General features: G+C 47.3%; 1 protein-coding gene and 1 long non-coding RNA gene across 2 annotated transcripts in view; one reads left to right on the forward strand and one right to left on the reverse strand.

The window, feature by feature from the left end:
- LOC102738999 (testis-expressed protein 2) overlaps positions 1-16,512 on the reverse strand; it is a 254,143-nt gene that overhangs the window by 211,725 nt on the left and 25,906 nt on the right. The gene's annotated exons all lie outside the window — the stretch shown is intronic.
- Positions 4,536-12,241, forward strand: LOC145717311 (uncharacterized). Its single transcript, XR_014140439.1, has 2 exons — positions 4,536-4,668; positions 6,151-12,241. It is a non-coding gene; the product is annotated as an uncharacterized LOC145717311 (long non-coding RNA).

Raw genomic sequence — 16,512 nt, forward strand, 5'->3', positions numbered from 1 at the left:
TGGACTTTGTATCAGGAACGTCTTAAGCACCACTTGAGAACGTCCAGCCCCGGCTGCAGTGGCCAGTTCCATGGCTATACTCCTACCAGCTTCCCAAATATTTCCTTTGCCTAAGCACTCCCTCAAATACAGACCATCCTTGTCTTCTGAATTGCAGAGGTGTTGAGTAGAATAGATATGTGGAAACGGCCGGGACTAGCAAGTCTACTTTCATTTCAATTCTATTTAACAACCTGGTCAGGAGCTAACATTTCCCACTGACTCGTGGGAAATATACCAGAGTATATAAATATATAATATATAAATCTCCTTTTCAAGATTTAAAAACCAAAACCAAAAAGCCCACCTTCCCCTATGTTTGGGTGGATGTATATGTCGTTAAATGGCCAGCTGAGCCCTCCCATTTCTGCTACTTAAGGGGTGAGGTACCCTGGTGGGGACGAGAGATGCAGGGCTGGGGCTACCCGTGTGGGCTGCACTCCTGACCCTCTCACCCCTGGAGTTAGAACTGTGCTCCAGGGTGATTCTGGACAAGCTGGAGATTGAATTTCCCATGCTGCCGTGGGGCAGTGGACCTGGTGGTTGGAAGGGAGCAAGGATGGTGGGTGACATCAAGGTTATCGGGAAAGCAGGGGTGTAACTATTGCATTGTGTTTCTGTGGCCACACCTGACCTTGTCATCACTCAGAATCATTCTTCTGTGAAAACCTTGCCTCAACCATCCCACTCCAAATGAAAGCAAAGCTGGTTCTTCTCATCTCTCCTGCCGCCACGTATTTCCCCCTGCCTATCTCCTCCTCTTTGGATTTCCTTCTATCTCCATCCAACATAGAACCCAGGACCCACCACTTCAAACCCCCTGTTGTCAGTATCCGAGCTGTTTTGTTTTCTTTTTTTAAAAAGATTTTAGTTATTTATTTGACGGGGCGGAGGGGGAGAGAGAGAGCACAAGCAGGGGGAGCGTCAGGCAGAGGGAGAAGCAGGCTCCCCGCTGGGCAGGGAGCCCGATGTGGGACTCGATCCCAGGACCCCGGGATCATGACCTGAGCCCAAGGCAGACACTTAACTGACTGAGCCACCCAGGTGTCCCCAAGCTGTTTTGTTTTCCTCCTGTTCCTGACCCTGTAAATTCATGACTCTGGATTCTCCACACCTGGAACTGCCCAGCCCTCGGCAGTCCCAGGGCCGCCTCAAGGGCACGGGCCCGCGGGGCTGCCCCGAATTCTCCTTCTCAATCTGGCAGCTCCCTCTTTCATTCCTCTCAGAGGCTTTTCCAGTTCTTCACTGTTTCCTTCAAAACCCTGTTGTCACCTCCCACCTACTCTCAAGAGATGACTTTGCTTCTCACTTTAGAGCTAAAAAAATAGAAGCCAGCAGGCAGGAATTTCCTCAACTTCCTGCCTTCCACCTATGAATGAAGCTGCACCCACACCCATTCTTAGCTGCATGGAGCTTACTGCAGTGGAAGAGCGGACCCCTCTTCCTGCCCCAGGACTGCTCCCTTTCCCTGTGGGCCTCCTGGGACCCTGTCCCGTGGGTCCTCTTCTGCCCAACCTCTTCATTCTCGTTTCTTAGCTCTTCTCTTCAGCCCAGCTCTGGGGGTCCTCTGCATTTCTAGGCCTACCTACACTGCTTTGGTCAGTGACCCAATAACCAGTCTAATTTCCAAATCCCAAGATTCACTGTTCAGACCTCCTCCAACTTGAACCTTCTGAGGCTATGTTGCTATAGACCACTTCTTCCTTCTCCAGTACCTTCTCCCTTGGCTTTGGTGACAACACTCTTTCTTGGGTTTTTATCGCCTTCCTGGTTTCTCTTTTGAATAGCCCTTGTCTGGCCACCCCTAAAACCTCATCTGTTCCCCATGGGTTATTAGTGTTTATTCTGTGCACCATAACTCCTGAGCTTACATTCGAGGAAGCCTATCATGATCAATCAACTTGTTGATCTTTCTCTACTAGATCTAGTGCCCAAATTCTACCTTTTTTTTTTTTTTTACACTTTTTTATAGTTACCTTTGTCTCCGTCCCCAGTTTTTAGTATACCACCTGGTACTTACTGAGCTCTCCGTGATTGCTCATTAATAGTACAATTTGCGGCACAATGGATCCCTAGCCTTTGTTAGGTATACAAGTGGATCGACTTTTTTGTTTTTGTATACGTCGCAACCATTTCTCCCTTCAAAAGTGCAATGTAGCATCAAAACATTGAATTAATGGGGCGCCTGGGTGGCTCAGATGGCTAAGCGTCTGCCTTCGGCTCAGGTCATGATCCCAGAGTCCTGGGATCGAGTCCCACATCGGGCTCCTGGCTCAGCGGGGAGCCTGCTTCTCCTTCTCCCTCTCTCTCTGCTCATGCTCTCTCTCTCTGTGTGTCTCAAATGAATAAATAAAATCTTAAAAAAAAAAACAAACCACATTGAATTAAAACTCTTAGAGCATTTTTGTTTGTTTAGAGTTTCAAGAGAAAATAGGGATTATCTTGAAACATCATAATGGGGAATAATTCAAGTATACCAGAACCTAGGTAGGCTTAAGCTGCAGTCCGGGTTGTGAGAGAGATCAGGTTGATGGCTGGGGACAAAGGGCGGGGGGGCAGATGTCAGAATAATATAATAACTTGGGCTTGAATTTCTATGACTTCTATTGTAGGTACAAAAATATATTTTACTTTGTACATGATATACATTAGAGCAACTATTTGGGGGATAGAGTAAGGAATCTTGCTTGATATCTGAATTTAGCATCACAATCCCTGAACTTTGTCACAGGTCACCATAATGAGTACAGATGCCAAACTCTAAAATGACTCTTCATTTACAAGTTCAAAGTCCATGTAGATTCATATATATGTTCTTTATTTGACTGGATTTTCATACCAGCCCAAGGAGGCAGAATTTGTTATTATCCCATTTTATAGATGAGCAATCCAAGGATCAAAGAGACTTAATTATGTAAGTTGTTCAAAGTCAAACAGATGTAAGTTAGAGCAATGAAACTTCAACTCCAAGGCGGTGCTTCTATATCACACTGTCTTTTGGGGAAGATTAGTGATATTTGCTTCTTTTTGCCTTTTGAAGTTATCCATCCTGTTTCTGGCAGCAACAAAGGGCATTTTGGCAGGCACTGGAGTAGGAGGATCCTGGTCATTAGGGTCATGAATGCTGGCTCTTTCTTTAGCTAGTCTTGTGATCTTGGACGCATCAGCAATCCTCTCTGGGCTTCAGTTTCTGCATCCGTAAAATGGGGAAAATAGCAATGCGATCTACCACACAGGATTATTGTAAGGTTTCAATGAATTAATATGTGCAAAGGCCTCGACATAGTAAGGCGCATAGTAGCCTCCTAATAGGTAGGAAGTGTTAGATTATTCTGTTATTATATATTCATTTATTTTTCAAAGCATCCAAATTCCTCACTTTTCAAAAAGAAGGGATCCTTCTTAGTGTTCCTGCTGGATCTTATTGGCCTCTAGTTTGAGGTCAGATTGATAAGGTATTAATTAATCTAATATTTATGTAGGGCTTGGAATGGGCACAGAGTGGGGTGGGCACTCTGAGATGCACCTTGCCAACTTCCAAGGACCCTTGCAGCAGTGCAGTTTCAGGGCCTACCCCTCCCCAACCCCCCACTGAGGAGGGTAGTTTAAGATGTGGCCAGAAAGAGTCTGGGGCTATTTCTCGACTGATAATTGCCCTTGTTGCACATTTCCAGATATCCATGAATGGAGCCCTCTCCTGTTGAGACAAGAGTTCCTTTTCCTTTGGGAATGCTAAGAGGATGCATGGTAATACCAAGGAAGTGATATCAGCAACCCAGAGTCTTAACACTGACTGACAAGGCTGATCAATGTGTGTGTGGAGCTGTCCCTGGCAAAAACTATGATGGACTCGAAACATGCACCCGAGCCTGTGTGGATCTTGTTTGTACCACCTACATTAGATTATCTTGGGGGAGGGATGCCGAAAAATGCGTATTTTCCCCAGTCCCATTCCAGAAGTGGGGAATTAGAGACTCAGGAGGGACCTAGAGATCTTATTGTTAAAATCCGCCAGGGTGAGACTGAGAATGTGCCTTTTTAAGTGAATTTCTGGGATTGGACGGGAGGCATGAGGGCCTTCTAAAATCCAAATTTGAGTAAATATGCCCCGCGTGGGACCCCTGGTTCTCGTAGCCTCAGTTTCTCCCTCCGACCGGGGCAGGTTCTGTCTCCACTTGTTTGCTAGGCTGCAGGAAGAGGAAATTAGTAAGTGCAAAGAACTGAAGAAAGCGCGGCAGCCGGGCTGGGAGAGAAGAGAAGCTCTTACCCCTCCCATCCGGACTCTTCCAGGTAACCCTGCCACCGCCCCTCTCTAGCCCCTTGGGCGGCGGCCCCTTTAACAGACCTGACCAATCGCGCGCCCATTTCCGTGGCCGCTCCCCGGCGCGCGGGTAGGGGCTGGATTGGCCGGGCCTGGCGCGCGGCCTGCTCCGCCCCTGCCGCCCTCTGGTTGGCGGCGGTGGCCGCGGGCGCGGGGCGGGTCCGCCGGCGGGGCGGGGCGGCCGGTGCCCGGGGGCGGGCGGGCGGTAGGACAGCGGCCGGAGACCGAGCCCGAGCCCAAGCCCGAGCTTTAGCGGCCGCGGAGCACGGGCGCCGGCGCAGTACAATGAAGGAGCCAGCGGAGCCGGGGTGAGCGCGACCGGGGCCGGGCGGTGGAAGGAGCGCCCGCGGAGAAGGCCCGGGCTGGGGGCGGCCCGACGCCGCTGGGTCCCGGCTGTGTCGGGGGCTGGTGGCCGTTGGTGAGGCGGGGATCGGGGCCCCCTCAGGGCTCCGCCCCGCTGTCACGGCCTGGTGTTGACGGGGACGCCCACACGCGACGCCCCCGGGCGAACACCTCTTTCCTTTGGGGTCGGGTGTGGCGGTTTGGGCTTGACCCGGACCGGAGGCGCCGGCCGGCCCGTCCCCCGCCCCCCACCCCAGCCTGCCGTCCTCGGGCTCCGGGCTCCCGGCTCGGCCCGGGCCAGGGAGGGCAGTCCACACGCAAACTAAGGGAAAACAGCTTGTAATTTTATGAATGGGGCCCCGGATTCCTGCCGCCCCCCTCGTCCACGTCACGAAATGCTTGCAAGTCGAGAACCGCGGTTACTTTTACGCGGATCTGTCAGGGGCTGACTGCGCTCGGGTTGTTTTTCTCCCAACTCCTGGAAATCGCGGGTGGCCGTGGGGCGGTTTGCGTGCCTTAGACAGGAGGCGGCGGCGTGCCGAGAGCCGGGGGATCGGAAGGTTAACAAGTGACATTGGGCTGAGGCCTAACGCCAGGTGCCCTGCCCGGGAGCGCGGGTGTGACGGTGGAGACTGTGGCTGTTGTCCGCTGGCTAGCACGCCAGCGAAACCCAGGGACCGCGAGAAGGAACGCACAGCGACTCCAGTTGCACCATGCACGCTGCCCAAATTGCACGGCCGACGCGGGAGTTGGTGCAGGGGAGTTTTCCCCTTTTTCGAAAACGGTTTTTGGAAAACTTAGCCCCTCAGTGGGTTGATAGTTACTTAACGGTTGTTATGGTTACGGGGCATCAAATGTAAGGGCAAAGTCTGTTTCCACCCTCGCTCTTTCTCCAAAGCTATGAAGTACTTTGTCACTACGTTTTACAGACACTGTACTGGGAGGACATACTTTTTTAGAGTTAAAGGGAAAGCGTGGGCTCCTTGAAGGCAGGGGTGGTACCATATTCCTGTTTGAAGTCCATCGTGGCTGGTCTGCACAAGAATTGAAAGGAACCAGCCTTCTGCATGTTTTGATGATCCTCATCAAAGGATTTAAAGGAGTCCTTTCAGGAGCCAGATGTAAGCTGGAAGGAAAACAATGAGTGACTTTTATATGGAAACCAATAAGGAAAAACAGAGGGGCAAATGATCCTTGAACTCCAGGGTAAGGGGGTATTTGAGGAGTCTAGGTTTGACAGTTGAGAACTAGGTGACGCCGTGAAGCTTATCTCATAGGAGGTATTGGAAGAGTGAAACGGCCATTGTTGTTAGCTCTTCTTAACCCTTAAGCTGTTTTGGTATTTCAGATTCTTCCAAGAATGGGTAGTTGGTCTAAACTTATGGAAAACATGTAAGCCTCCTGAGGGTACCAAGTGGGTTTTTTGCCAGACAGTTTCTTTCACACAGGCCTCTCCAGGAGTGTCAGTGAAGGCCTCCAGTCAGCGTGTGGAGGGCTCTGGGTGAACTGAGCTTGGCCTGCCCATTTATCTGCAGGAAGAGGTGCTGTGCCTGAGAGGAAAGAGATTAACAACCCGATTCAAGTCAGAGGATGGTAGTAATGGAGACAACCAACAAGTAACCCAGGGGCTGGGACAGAGGGAGGGAGTGAGGGGAAGTGCAGGAGTTTGCTTGGGCTGAGTTTCTGGGGCTTGGAGGTTTGAAGAGAGTAGAATGCCCTCCTGTGAGAGGGTTGGAGATATCACATATACCAAACATATTGTTTGTTCATTAGAGATTATGTTTTTAGAATACTTCTGGAAAAGCAGCAGAAGAGATTAGGCTTTCAGGTAGAATAAATATACAGGATGTTTTGGAGTTTTCGTTTAAAAGAAATTGCATGTAGTTGAAAAATATTCATTCAACTAATTTTTATTGAGTCAGGAGTGTGCCAGAAACTGCAAGGCATTGTGGGTTGTGGTGGAAAAAAACTAAAACGGGTGGAGGGTTTGTTTCTACTTGCCATATGATTCGCCTTCCCTCCAAGTCAAAAGCTCTCTTCTGAGGATGTTCTGAAATCCTTGAGGAAAGAAAGGAGAGAAATGCACAGAATATTACTTAATGTAAGAACAAAACAGAACAATGGGAAATTCTTCCCACCGTAGTTCAACTTTTGGTGTCAAACTGAAACTTTAAAGAGTGGTTTTCTGTGTCAGGTTTGGTGTAAGATTATCTGCATCCTCATATCTATTGACCGATACCTTTTCATGGTGTTACTTCCTGTTCTTTTTTTCCCCTTTCTCCTACCAATTTATTTATTCAGAAATTTGGAAGTTCATTAGACAGATACTGTCCTTGGTCTCTAGGTGCTCCCACCTCATTTTCTTTGCCCGAGCATCCCTCAGCATCTACTTTCCTCTGTCTGATCCTTATTCTCCCCGGAGGGTCCCCCTTGGGCATTGTTGAGGTCACAGGGAATGTTTGTTCTTTGATTCTGTCCCAAAGCAGAAGGCAGCTAGTATAGAAAAGAGAGCATTTGTTGAATTTCAACTCTGCTCTGTACTCCTTTCTCTCTCTCTCCAGGACATAATCTATACCGATATAGATGTAGATGTAGATATAGATATCTTCTCCAGTCCTTGAGCAACCGTCTAAGGGAGATAGATGATGATGGTAGCCTCATTTTATAGAAGAGGGAACCGAGGCTCAGAACAGTATAAGTTACTTGTCTAGAGTGATAAGCTGGTTAGATGGTGGAGCAAGAATTTCAGTCTAGGACTTTCTGATTCCAAAACGTGCCTCTTCCATTGTACTGTGTTGCTTCTCCCAGAAGAGGAATGGCAGTTCCAGCACAGTGCCTTCTTTGGACATAGGAAAGGTCAGGTTCAGAGCTGTGCAGAGAATTGCCACAGTTAACGTGCTTACGGTGGACCAAGAGTTAGCACCCTGTACTGCCTCTCTGCCTGGTACCTTTTTGGGTCATTCATGTGGCTGCCAGGAAATTAGAGTTTACTGCTGTGAAAAGGTGATCTGAACTACCAGGGCATATCCCAGTGCTTCCATTTAGCAGCTTGTGACTTTGGGCAAATTATTTTTTCTCTCTCTGTACCTCAGTTTCTTTATTTGTAAAATGGGACAGTATTCACATTCCAGCAATGGTAAGACAAGTACAGTTTGTCTCATCTTAACATTTCTGAAGAAAAATATAGTCTTTATTATAAGATATTAAATATTACAATATAATATATAAGATATTAAATAGAGAATTTAAAAATCTTTCCATTGAAAGGACTGACTAAACAGTGATTATTACTCATTCAGTAAATATTTGAGCACCTACTGGAGCCAACCATTGTGCCTGTCGTTGGCAGCGATGTCCATTTTTGGTACATAAAATAATGGTACGTCTTAGTAGTGGGGTCCTAGATTAGATGAACTATAGCAGTGCATTCTTTATTTTTTTAAATATTTGAGAGAGAGAGCCCATGCAGGCATGAGCTGGGGGGTGTGGGGGCAGAGGAGAGGGGGAAACAAACTCCCCACTGGGCAGGGAGCCTGACACGGGGCTCGATCCCAGGACCCTGAGATCATGACCTGAGCCAAAGGCAGACACTTAACTGACTGAGCCACCCAGGCGCCCCAGTAGTGCATTCTTTATAGGTAGTCGCAGGGATTACATGAAGTCGCTCCCGTGCCTGGCACATAGTGAGCACCCGATATCAGTTGATGGTACTGAATGACAGGGTTAGGGTTAACTGGTGGGTGGCTCTGGCATAAAGCTGGAGAACATCTCATAAGATTTGCCACTTGGAGCCTAGGCAGTAATCCATGATCTGTGGGCCGGAGGAACGTTTTCCAGTTTCCCTGGAACTCTGTCCTTTGGCTGACTCTTGTCCCCATGAGAAGCATTAACTTTTGGAGCTAAGGAGCCACGCACAGACAGCTCCCTTTGTCCTGCCTATTCATTAAGGTCTTTGTCAACTTTAAATCCCAAGTTAAAAATAAATATCATTATAAGAAGATTGGAAACCTACACTGATGTCAGTAGTCTTACATGTGGATTTTAAAGCACCTCAAGGTTATATACAAGATTCTGTGTTTCCCCTTTCAAAACTCCTTTTAATGTCTAATTGCTTTGGGTGAAGTGTCATGAGATGCCATTAACCAGAAGGAGCCTAGGAGGTCATGAAAGTACAGAAGCCCCTGCCTAGCACTGGGTGAGGTAGAGAGAATTCTAGAGTGGGCATCAGAAGGCCTGCTCCCAGTCCTGGGGCTTTATCTTGTTATTGTGTGTGTTCTTGGGCCCTGGGCCCATGCGTCTCTCTGGGTCTCGAGGCTCTCTTTTCAAAATGAGGACTTGATTTCTCAGTCTCCTCCCCTGACTCCCTCCAACACAGTATCAGAGATTATGTGAGTTTATGAACTAAGGATCTGAGAGATTAAATGGTCGAAAGAAGTTCCTTCATTCTGGCCTCCCGAAGTCTCACTTGGGTGTTTGTGATCCTGCTTTGTAGTCAGGTGATAACAATATGAGTAACTGTCATTTATGGAGAATTGCTGTGTGCCAGGCATTGTCTGCTTTTCAAACTCTCATGGCCCTGTGGGTAGAAGAGACCAATGTCAACCTTATTGTAAGATGAGAACACCGACGTTCAGAGCAGTAAGTACCTTATCCGAGGTCACACAGCAAAGAGGAGGGCTTCTGCCGCTCTCTAGTGTGAGCTTGTGGTTGTTTCAGGTGGACTCCGCCTCGTCTTAGTATCCTCTCAAGCCACGGGCCCTGGAAGTTTTCCAGTTTAAAAGTAGGATTCCTCCTGCTTTGAGGTCGCACGTCTATCGGGTGCTGACACCTGTTTAAATTTGAGTTCTTGTTCAGGACATCTGCTGTGTATTAGGAGAACTTTGTTCAACCTAAAGAATAGCCCCTGTGGGAGTTGCAGGCGACCTAAGTCCTTGAAAGGCAAGGTTTTTCTTTGGTGAACTGAAGCCACAAGCTGGGTCACTGTGAGTATAAGTGGGACCGTTGAGAGCAGAATTCAGTCCTTCAGTGTGGAAGCTGGTGGGATGGGAAACGTGGGTGGGCTTTGAACAGGTAACCTTTCCCTTTTGGGTTTGCCTGGAGGGTTGGTTCTAAGGGCTTTTCCCTAGGCAGGTTATTGGACCTAACAAATTGAGTGCCTCCCTGGCTTATCCTAATAGTTGAGAACGGCACAGGGCGAGCGGAGCCCTCGTCAGTCATAAGCTTATTGGGGATTTGAGATTTAAACCCACCCCTTGGAGCCCTCCTGCAGTAACCTTTCAGAATCACAAGAGGCATTTCTGAGTTTTGTTTCTTACAGCTGGTGTAAGCTGGCCTGTTTTCTTATGCAATTTTAAATTCTTTTTTACATCTACTGCTATCTTTTAAACACTGTTCCTGAAGATGGTTATGTTTATCATTTGGGGTTTGAAGTAGAGAATTTAAAAATCTTCCCATTGAAAAGACTAACTATACAATGATTATCACTCATTCAGTAAAGATTTGAGCATCTACTGGAGCCAACCATTGTGCCTGTCGTTGGAAATCCATGGGGAGCAAAGCAGATGTGGTCTCTGCGGGCACATAGCACATTATCTAGTCCAGACAATAAACAAGTCAAGAGATGTATACACTGTGTCTATAGATTACATTGTGATAAGTGGATAGGCTTCTTCCTCTGAAGGGGAAGAACAGGGCACTGGGAAGGAAGAAAGGGAGGGAGCTAGCACCTGGGAGTGTCCAGGAAAGTATTTCCAGAGGAGCAGCCTGTAGAAAGTATGGCATGGGGAGGAGAAGAGGAGGGAGGGCTTGAGGAGGTAGGGGGAAGACGAGTCACAGGGAGAACCATGCAATGTAGAGATGAAGAGCCCGGGCTCAGGAGCCAGGCACTTCTTCAGGGGACTTGGGGATTTCTTAGGCTCCTGGTGCCTCAATTTCCCACCTCCAAGTGGCCGTTAGGATTGAAGGGGCTGATGTCTGGGAAGTCTTGAGAGCAGTGCCAGGCACATACAAGAAGGGCTGGGGGTAAGGGTTTGCTGATTCTCACACAGTGGGGATCTTGACCTGGAGTGGATGAGCTTCTGTTCTTGGTCAGCATTTTCCATCATTCCATGTGTAAAGTAACCGCAGGGCTGAAGATGAGATGGAGATGGCTAATATGCACATCTCCTGGATGCATTCTAAGGTAGCTTGGTGTTGGACGCTCTGTGATGCGCTAACCACTGAGCACATGTGGCTGGGGAGCACCTGCCGTGGAGCCTCAGCCCCATCTGCTGTGGGTGCCATGTTCAGCCGGAAGCGTTGTTCCTCAGCTCCTTCCTATAGTTGTCTGCTTTGGTGTTTGATATGGAAGGTAGATTTTTAGCCTCCCCCCCGCCCCCCACCCATAAGAGGAGGCAGAGGCCAGTGGCCTCATTACCAGGTGATCAAAGGTGACAACTCAGAGTTGCTAAGTGCAGTACCCGCCTGAACTCATGCCCGATGAGATTTGGTGTGGTGCTTTCTTGGGGAAACAGCCACACCTCGGGATCATACAGGAGGAAAACTTCATGAAACGAGTCACTGGCTTTGGTTCTTTGGCCTGGTTTGGGATGTTCAGTAAAATAGTAGAAACCCAGCCATATCAGAGTTTGTAATTATCCTAGAGTATTTTTTTAGAACTGATCAAATTTGTATATAATTGCATTAGTTCCTTTAAAAAAAAAAAAACTTATTCTAGAAACATTTTTTAAATTTACAAAAGTAGAGAATAATATAATGATCCCCATGGATCTATCATTGTTTCAATAATTATCGACATTTTGCTAATCTTGTTCCAAGATAGTTTCAATTTGAAGCATTGTTGGTGGATTTTCTGTCACAGTATAAATGTATCTTTGGAATATAAAATTATATGGTAGATATGGTCCTAGAGGAAAAAAAAATTACTGCATGCTGCCTAATTACAGGACTGGTGTTAGTAGTTGAAATTCAGAATCCTAAATGAACATTTCTTGCAAGCCCGCATAGACTTGCTCATGAAAAGTAGGCATCCCTGACCCGACTGCATATGGAAGACTATAACCTTGGGGTCTCAGATTGGAGCCCCATTCTTCCGATGATATACTCAGTGAGAATGATGCCTCCTGAGGCTGGGACAGGAAGCCCATCCAGACTAGAGGGCCGCCCTTGCAACTTGGCAGGAGAATGCATTTCAAGTCTGGGTCAAAGACACAGAACATGCTTCTTTTGTAAGATGGGCCTGAACCCACTGCACAGCTCCAAGGATGGATTCCCATGGACTCCTTTCCCCCTTATTTCCCTTTCTGGATTATTCTACTCTAAAAACTGTTTGATTCCTTCAATGAACCCAAATTTTAAAGAGCATATCTTAAGTTTCCCCTTGTCTTCTACCATGCTTGCATTCATTCCTTCATTCCTTCATTCATTCATCACCCAACAAACAGTTGAGGAGGTTGTGCAATGGGTCAGATAGTGTGCGGTATACAGCGGTGAGCAAAATTGACAAGGTCCTTGCCCTCCTGGAGGAAGGAGAAAAGCAGAGGTCTACTAAAAAATATGTCCTAAGAAATAGAAGTGCTACCAAGGACAAGTGCAAATGGGAGTGAGGTGAGGGGGTGGAGCTGTTTCCTGAAGAGGGAGCAGGTGGTTCAGTTCCTAAAAGGCCTAGTTCCTTTCCTCCTGGGAACAGAAAGGTGCTTGGAATATAATAAACCAGGAAGAGAGAGGCATGGGCCCAGCTGAGGCAGAAGGCAGGAGGGGCTAGACCATATAGCACTTTTCAGAACATGGATCTTATTCCATGAGCCATAGGAAGCTCTCATAGGGTTTTGAGCAAGGATGTGGCGTGCTCATATTAGGATTTTTTTTTTTTTTTAACTTTGTTTTTAAGTAAGCTCTGCGCCCAATGTAGGGCTTGAATGCGAGACCCTGAGATCAAGAGTCTCATGCTTTGCTGACTGAGCCGGCCAGGTGCCCCCATATTAGGAAGTTTTAAAACCACTTTCACTGCAGTGGGGTGAATAGATGAAGTCACTGTGGGGAGAGCCGTGAGGGGGTTGCTGTTGTCTTCCAAGCAAAAAGGTGGTCGTTAGGACCAGACTGGTGGCAGCAAGATTGGAGAGAGAGACCATTCAGGAGAGGTTTAAAGATAAAAATCACAGCACTTGGTTAAGGACTAGGTAAGGGCCAGCTTGCATTTGCAGTGAAAAGAAATGTACATTACTTCAGGCAGAAAACATTGGCTGTGCATACTCTGCAACTCACTGGTTCCCTTGGCACCTATTTTTCAGAATTTCTAGATAAATTTAAAGCTGTTCTCCTTACTTGCTCTTAAATCTATTCTTGAAAACTGTCATCCACTTTTGAAACATATTCATCGAGCATCTACTATGTGCTGGGGAGATATAGGTGAGCAAGACAGCCCAGGCCCTCAGCCCATCTCCTCTGCACCTCTCCGTCCTCCAGGCTGGGGTTGCCTTACCTCCTGAAACCTTCATATGGGCCACGTTGCAAGGGCTTCCTGTCCCAGCCTCAGGAGGCATCACTCCCGTTGGGTATGTCATCAGCAGCACAGGGCTCCAAATTGAGGCCTCAAGGTTAGAGTCTTCCATATACAGCCCACAGTCAGGGACATAGTAGTCTTCATCTCTATCTAGAAGGTAGGGATTGTGCCCAGTCATATTTGTATCTCCTCCCTCTCACACTCCCCTGCCCCCCCCCACTCCCATCAGCAAACCAGAGTGCTCTGCCCTTGGAGGTATTCAGCAGGTGTTTGTTAATAGCCCCTGGTACTACTCAAGAATAATGCTAGGTGGGCCCTAAAGAGGGCTCTGGACAGCAGTAGGAGGGGAAGAATCTTCCTGATGTTTGGAGAATACCCGTTGGAGAGAACGGAGGCAGTTGTGTTTAGACCTAGCCCTGCAGATGGGCAGACTTGCCCTTCCCTTGAGGCCAACTTCTAGATGAGGGGAGGAGTCTTCCTCCTCAGATCACCTGTCACGTGGGAGGGAATCATAGGAGACATCTGGGTCTTCACCGGAACTTTGAAGTTCTAAATAGGAGATGTACTTGAGGCAGAGAAGGTGGTTAAATTTCCTTTACAACTTTTGTGATTGTGATTCTGAGAGAGAAAACTGATGTGGGATGTCATTAGCTGGTTTCCTAGGTAACTTTTTTTTCCCTTTGTTTTGTTTTGGAAGAAGGGATTGGGTCCCTAGACCAGGTCCTCTGATAACCAGAGAGGAGGCATTTATTGAAGACAAGAGTGATGTGTTTTCTGGGAGACTTGCAAGTCTGGTTGGGATGGCTTTAAGCTGAATATTAAGGGGATAGAAGAGAAAAGTATAAAAAAAAAAGTATACAGGAAATTTGCAGAACGAAATGACATAGAGACGTCTGTGACTCAGCCGCAATGTGGGCACCAAAGTGGTGCCCAGAAACTCTCAAGTGGAAATTAGCACCAAAAGCTGCTTGAGAACAGCGTGGAGGGAAGGGGTCAGGAATCTGTCAGCTCATGCCTGGGCGTGAGCAGCCAATGTCTCCAGGCACTGGAAACCTTAACATCACTGCCAGGTAAATAAGTGATCTGCTGGTAGGTCGGATTGGAATAGAGCAAAGTAGTATTGGCGCATCTGGCCCCAGAGAAAATCCTAGGAGAGACTCCTCTGTGTGCCTTGACCACAGAAGGCTGGCAGCAGGCCTTCCAGTCGTGACGCCAAGAGCAGGTATGTATTGTAGGACGGCCTGTCAGACTGAGGTGGCAGTGATTTTGTTCCATAGGCAGATCTTAAAAGAAGCCCCTGGCAGATGTAGTAGATCGTGAAGACGTTTGTAGGTGAGTGTTATTAGAAGTGGACCACGTGGTAAATTTTAACACTACCTTGCTGATATTTTGCCTCTGAGAGCTGGTAGAGGGAAGTGTGTGTGTGTGTGTTGGTGGGGAGGGGTGCTATTTGGACCTAATGATGACAAATAAGGAAAAGCCGGTTGACGGTGTGGATAGGGTAAAGGGAGCCTGTGACCGTGGCCCAGAAATAAGCCCAGAGCTGGGGTTTAGGCAGGCTGGCTCCACAGCCCCTGCTCTTGGAGCATCTCCTACCTCCTGTTTCCTTTGATAAAAAGAATGGAACTGCTCCTCACATTAGCTGTACAGGAACCGTCTTGGTGTCCTCAAATCCACATGCCTGTTGGAAATGACCTCTCGAGTATCAGGCTATAGCTATGAGTAATTTGATGTGACTCCTCCTTGGTCTCCCATCTGCCTCAACTGCCCCCCCTCCCGACCCTCCCCTTCCCCGGAAGAGTTAAGAGTAGAAACTGCAGTACCTGTCCTAGAAGTCTGAAGGGAGTTGTGCTCAGGGAAAGTTGAGCTGCTTGCCCTGGCTAAGTTCAGAGGCAAGATCGAAGTGGAAAATAAGAGTAGTAGAAAACCCATGGGAAAGGAGTTGCTTTTGTTTTAATTTCTCAGGGTAGGCTAATGTCTGTGGGGATATGATGAGTGGTATTCGATCCTGTTGGGGTAGGTTAATAGTAAAGCAGGAACATTAATTTTTTTAAGGCTAAAACTCCCAACAGAAATGACTATTGATCATACTCTCAGCCAGAGACTAAACTCGTTTGGTCAGTCTAGCTTTTGTCTTAAGGTTTGACTGCGATCAAGAGGGGTGTTGGCAGAGGCTTAACAGCCTGAAGCGAATTTTATTTGATGAGGTCTGATTTGTGGCATGAAAGTCTTATGGAAGGAAAAAACCTATCTTGAGTTTCTGAATTAGGTGATAGAGTTGCTTTGGCAGCAAATGTAGGAAGGGCAGGGCCCAGAATTTTCTGGGGCAGGTGATCAAGAGGTCCTTCCAGCTATACGAATTTATAATGCCAGAAGTGTTAATCTCAAAAAATAGAATTTTAAACATGTTTAAATTATATGTGGGCACCAAAGTGGTGCCCACAGCCTAGAAGTCTTCCAGGAATTTCAGGTTTAGCTATTTCTAAGTCCTAGCTGGATTGTGGCCTAAGAATTTTAGCCATTTTGTGTGATCTGTCAGAGTTGATCCATTAGCTGCAGTTTCCCCTCCCAGAAACATCCTGCTGCTCCTTCTGGGCTCCCTTGAACAGCACTGCACAGAGGGGGTGGGCACTGTTGGTTGGTAAATGTTCAGTGAGATGGGTACTTTATAGCAAGCTAAGGAAAAAGTGATTTTTTTTTTTTTTGGCCATGTTTTTCTATTTTAGGAGATCATACAGGTGCCCCAGTTGGTGTTTAAAGAGGAAACGAGAGGTTTTTGCCACTGTAAAGCAGAGTGGTTACTTGGGTCAGCCCTGTCCGTATTTTTGCCCGTTGTCGTAAGGTGCATATCCATCTCTCTCACTGGTGTGATGCTATTGCTTAGGGAGGGAGTGACCCTGCGAGACAAGCAGGAAGCCCTGAAACTAGCTTTGGAACCTTTCATCCAACCAGCTTGATGGTTTCAAGACAAATTCTTTGGGGCTTGAGAAAGGACTCATCAAATGGGTTATCCCCACATTGAGTTAACATGGGCTGGGTATCCAGTGATCCCTTGAGCATTCAGCAGATAATGCTGCTCCCAAGACAGTGGCTGTGCTTGGGGACTGTCACGGGGCAGGTCCAGACTCTCTCTGGCAGTGAAAGTCAGTTTTCTGTGAGTCTCTTAAATGAGAGTCTCTTAAAAGTCTTCACCCACTTTGTCATTCTTTTTAAGGAAGGTCTTGAAGAATCTTTTTTTTTTTTTTAAAGATTTTATTTATTTATTTGAGAGAGAGAGAATGAGAGAGAGCACATGAGAGGGGGGAGGGTC

Source organism: Leptonychotes weddellii, chromosome 15, assembly GCF_054177405.1.
Source record: "Leptonychotes weddellii isolate Sample4059 chromosome 15, ASM5417740v2, whole genome shotgun sequence".
Lineage (NCBI taxonomy): Eukaryota > Metazoa > Chordata > Mammalia > Carnivora > Phocidae > Leptonychotes > Leptonychotes weddellii.